This window comes from Lepeophtheirus salmonis, chromosome 14 (genome assembly GCF_016086655.4).
Source record: "Lepeophtheirus salmonis chromosome 14, UVic_Lsal_1.4, whole genome shotgun sequence".
Taxonomy (NCBI): Eukaryota; Metazoa; Arthropoda; class Copepoda; order Siphonostomatoida; family Caligidae; genus Lepeophtheirus; species Lepeophtheirus salmonis.
This window is the reverse complement of record NC_052144.2, coordinates 12,400,338-12,406,168: the sequence shown is the minus strand read 5'-3', so window position 1 is coordinate 12,406,168 and position 5,831 is coordinate 12,400,338.

The following is a 5,831-nucleotide window of genomic DNA, read 5'->3' as shown; positions in this document are numbered from 1 at the left end:
AGTGTGAGACTTGCTAGATTCGGGACTCGGAAATGAAATTCCTGTTAGACTCGGGGCTAGATCTAGAATTTCAAGTCCGACGCTGTACTCGGTCTTGAAGTTCAAGTCAGACTTAGGAATCGGACTCAGCAATTCCTTTCAATTGAACATCACAGAAGCTATATTAATAAAACTTGCATTATATTTCTAATAAATCAAACAAAGATTCACTTCTGCGTATTTATGATAACATAAACTCTTGCTTCCTTTGATCTAATAGGATGTTCTGTTAAGTAAATTAGAGCATTTCATTATGCCATCATTAGATACAAATTGAGCATTGAGTAAGTTGATGGAATTTGACGGAATAGAAAGGAACATCTATTCTTATACAAAAAAAATATTTTTCATTGTTGTCAAAAAGCCTTGAAAAAATAACATTGATTAAACTAATGAGTTAAAATTAATTTGTGTTTGAATTAAACTATCTCATATTAATATTTTTGATCAAAAAAGTAACTACCTATATAGTCATGTTAATGAAATGAATCAGGCTATTTGCATATTGCATCCAGCGTATGTAGCTAAGGATCAGCCAGGTAATGATTTAGAGATTAAAGTACTCCGTGGCTCATCGGTCATAATGACATTTCAATAATTTTTTCTCAAATTATTATTATTCTTTCAGTTTGAGAAGAGAACATCTATCATTGAAAGTTGAACATTTTGAATCTAAATTCAAAACAGTTTATCTTCTGAAAAGAGGGATGCTACATTTACAAAAAAAAAATCCGCTTATTGACACTTGTATAGCTATTTTTAATTTTCAATGTAGCCTTCATTGACTTTGATAATGGTGTTGATGCTCTGATGGAAGTTCTAAAAGGTGGTGATAATGATCATCAATGAAACCCCTCTGCTATCTACAAGCTTCTTAACTACCCCAAGACCGCGGTGTACCGGGTCTTCAATGCCTGGGAGGTTGAGGGGAAGGTCTGTTGCAAGGCCTGCAACATGAGAAGTGCCCAAATTTATACTCCCCGCTTCCTTGAAGGCCTCCAGAAGTCCATCAAGGCTTCGCTGGGAACTTCCTTGTCCAGGTGACCAAGAACCGTGGAGTGAGCAAGCAGCTGGTATCCAAGGCTGTGAATGAGGACCTCGGGTACAGGTCATACCGAATGGCCAAACAACACATCCTCACGGCATCCATGAAGGCCACCAGGCTCCCCAACGGTAAGTGTCTCCTCAATGACCTGAAGAACCATGGAGGAAGAATCATCTTCTTCTCCGACGAGAAGAACTGGACTGTCGACAGAAGCTACAACGTCCAGAATGACAGGTGGTTTACCAAGGAGAGAGAAGAGGTCCCTGCCGTCTTCACCACAAAGTTCCTGGCCTCCGTGATGACCCGTGGTGTCATCTGCAGCACCAGTGAGGTGATGTCTCCTTTCTTCTTCAATCCCAAGGAAAGGGTTAACGTGATAAGGTACTGCGAAGTCATGGAAGAGTTAGTCATCCCCTGGATGAAGGATACAACCGCTGGGAGGGAATTCATATTCCAACAAGACTCAGCGCCGCACACATCGCCATGAGGACCACTAACCTCTTCAACTCCCACGACATCCCTTTCTGGGATCGCAACACCTGGCCCTCCAACTCACCCGACCTCAATCCGTGTGATTACTACTGGTAGGGGAAGTTGGAGAGGGAGGTGTGCAAGGTCAGCCACAAGAGCATCGCGGCCCTGAAGGGCTCCATTACGAGGGAGTGGAATGCTGTCGATTCCGTGGAAGTCATGAGGGGGTGCAAATCCTTTAGGGGCAGGATGGAGAAGATGGTGGCTGCTGAGGGAGGACATGTTGAATAAATTTATTGTTTAATATCATGTCTAACTTTTCATATTAACAAATACACTCCAAATTCCATTTTTATCAAGCAGGTTAAAATTTAAGATAGTTCCAGTTTATCGTGGACACCCTGTACAGTCATTAATGACCTTCTTGACGTTTTAAATAGTCTGCCAGCCTGCCTAAGTCATGTTTTGAATCTTTGTTGGTGTGTTTTCTGTGCAAAGAAGATAAGAAATATTGATAATCTTGTCGCTTTGTGATGCCGTTTTTTCATTGAATATGGTTATTTTTTAGGAGTACAGTACACACAGATTTGTGGAACGTTTTTTTCGTTTTCCTGTAATTGATATCATGAGAATTATAAATGATTATATTATCAGTTTCTCTTATTAAAGAGATATTTGCGACATGGTCACACTCAGAACAAAAGGAACAGTTACAACAAGTGCTTGCAATTTTCCTCCTATTTTTTAATATTTCATATAATTGTCCTTCCCATCAACCATGTTTTTGAGCCATTGCACGTCCATAAAGAAGTTTTTGAGAATAAATTTAATTTTATCGATAAAACTTATGGGCCATCTATCATATAAATTTTTTAATATCATAATCATCTATAATACATTTAAATGTAATAATTTAATAATTACTCCTTCAAAATGTTTTGTTTTGTTTTCATTCCTATTTCTAGTTCGATATTTTTTGAATTATTTTTTTGACGGGTCGCATTTACGGGGTTGGGCAGAAAAAGATTGACTGTTAATTAATGTTAATTTTCTTATTAATATAAGAAGATTCAGTGCCTATATTTTGACGTTCTGGTTCAGTCATTCTTTGTGCATAAACAAACTTATAATAAACATTGAGTCATATCAGCATATTGAGGGACAAACCCCCAAAAGCTCCCAGATTCTGAAGTTAAGATAGTGAGGATTACAGACAATGTTAAGTACTCCATGAGCCTGCTTTTCAAAGAAGCTTATAAAAGAACGATCGAGAAGACCTCTCCAGAAAAGCAGAAATTGCAAGGTACAAATTAGAGAAGGATTCGGAGGTCCTGTCGAGCTCGATGAATAAGATTTAGAAAACCTCTCCAGGAACCAGAGACAAATTAAAGAAGGATTTGTAGTTCCTGTCGAGCTCAATGAATAAGATAAAGAAGACCACAACAAATCGATTAATCACCTGGCCAATTATTTCTCCATCAGCTGCTAGGACCATCAGGAGGACCGTGAAGGACGATTTGGGGTTGTTCTTATATACGAAGACCCAACGCCAAATTATGATAGAGGTCATGAAAGCCAAAAGGCTCGAGAGATAATAAAAGTTGCCCCCTTCCTTGCCACATTTGAATCCCTTGTACTTTGAGGTGTGTGTCACTTTGGAAAGGGATATCAACAAAACTCCACACCCAAAATGTGGACACAATGAAGGTGACAATAGTGGCTGGATGGAATAACTTGTTTGAGGAGTTTTCATCAACTCCTGTTAGGCCTTCCAGCGACGTGTAAAGGCTGTGATTGATGCTGATGGTGAACATATTGAGTAAGAAAGTTTTGTTATTACTATTGTTTTTGTTTGTAAATATTAAAGCGATTTTTTTTTTGTAGTATTTCTAAAGCAATCTTTTTTTGTTCACGTTTTGCTTCCCAGTCCTGTCTGTGGTGTAAAACTGTGCGGGTGTACAAATAAACCAAACAAAATGGAAGTAATTGAGCGAGCAATAAAAAGTGGTGACACTGTCTTCATTCTTCTTTATTACATTTAAAAGATATTTAATAGCTTAACCTACGCTTGATTGACAATAATTATTAATCAGTTATAATAGTTTTTAGTGGAAGTTATTATTCAACCATTGAAAATATAATGGAATATTTTATTACAATTACTATTTTTTCAAGTGGGGGATTTGTTTTTTTTTCAATCAAGAAGGTTAATACAGAGATGAATTAATTTGATTGCTTATAATATATACGTATATAAAGATCATATCAATTTAGTTCAAACTTATTAAGTATTGACGAATGTACAAAAATATATAAATGTTAATAAAACAAAGTTTGTTTGTATCTAATCCGTACATTCATTTTTGATCAGAGAAATAACAATGTAAACATATTAATAAAATCTAGAAAGGCATTTTCCAAGTAGCAATGAACTTGTGACTCATATTCAAAAAAAGAAAAGAAAATTGAGTATTTTGTTTGGTTTGGGATTTTTAATCCGGAATAAATTTAAGAGTTTATATTTTGGCAATCCTGAGATATATGCTTATGAAAGTTGGCTCATCAGATCCAGTTAACAAAACTGCATCAAAAAAATCAAAAAACCTTGAAATGTTCTCCAAATATGAACACCGTGCAGCCATTATTGTATATAAGCTGTGCAAATCAACTTTTTAAGATGTTGCCAAGGTTTTCAAGGAGTCTGATTGGCCAAGAATACCTGCAAGGAAGACGCGTAATTGTTGAGGGCAAATACCTAATAATAGATTAATGGAAACACGGTTTAATATGAATGAACATGTTCGCTGGATCTGAGTCTCTTATAATGATATGTGTGGGGTGTTTTGGAGAAGTAGTCTAAATGACGTTCACTCCTTGCAAACTTCCATTCTCGAGGCAGTGGCCAACATTGACAAGCAGTTTGTGCCAGGTTCAGGGGCAGGTGGGAGGCTGTAGTTGAGGCCGGAGGACATAGGTTTGAGTGATTGACTTCACTATGGACCCCTTCTTGTAAGAGAAAAAGATTCGTGAATTACTGAATTATATGAGTTGGAAATATATTGTAATATACATTATCCTTAAATTTTCCCAAACTTAATGTATAAGTTTATAGTTGAATATGTAAAAATGACTGAAATATTGTAAGGTTAGGGTCTTTTTATATTTTATACAACTATATACTTTTTAAAAACGAATGGAGGACTTATTTTTAACAGCAATTTTTTTGATGATAATGCTAATATTATGAAACAAAATAAAAGGGAAGTACTTATTATAAAATAATAAATGTAACTTAAGGTGAGAGTAAGCGTGTGTAACTAAAGCTCAGATTGGGAACGTTTGAGAGACTAAAGTGCTAATTTTATGACATCTTACTTTTCACATATATAATCTTCCTACCAAGTTTTACTAAAACCAGTTGATAACTTTGTTAATAATCCTACATACAAACAAATACCATTTGACTTTAACGCTGACTCTTGATGTTGACCTCGCAAATTTCAATTACCTTTTACTGTTAACATACATCATTTTTCTGCCAAATGTTCACTAATTTTTTCTGTAATTCTGCTTATAAACAAACTAAGACGAAAACATGACATCTTTTCAACATTGTTGACGATAGAATATGGCAGTAATGACGTCATTGCATAAATACTGACTTTAAAAGTAAAATTAAGTTTGTCGCATCGGACTTCATATTAAAATTTATAGTAAATCTTCAGAGTCTAATGGTCATAAAATGTAATTTTTGGTAACAAAGAACCCCGATTCTAGGCTATACGATATCAAACAATACGTACTCAGAATGGGATCAGCCCAAGGTTTTTATATTACTGTTTTTGGTTTCAAGACTGTTAAATACATCATTTACAAAAGGAAGACATACTATGTTAGTTCGTAGTAATGACAGTCTCGAACAATTCAGTTTCAAATAGCTTGATATATCTGTGGAACTAATAACTATTAATAATCAACACCACAAAAAAAAATGAATTATTATCCCAAAAAGATAATTATATGATAAATTAAGAATGGACGAAGAAGATGCAACAAATATATGAATCACACAATATATTACAATGTTATTTCTAGGACAGATAACAGCCCAGAGAATTAACAGTAGATTTATGACTATTGATAATTTTTAAGGATTTCTTAGGTAGTTTTTTTCTATTGAATGATTTATATTAAAATTTGTACAAACATAATGACTTTTAACTTTACTTAGTATATAATTTATATGAAAAAAATACAACTTTTCTTCCATAAAATT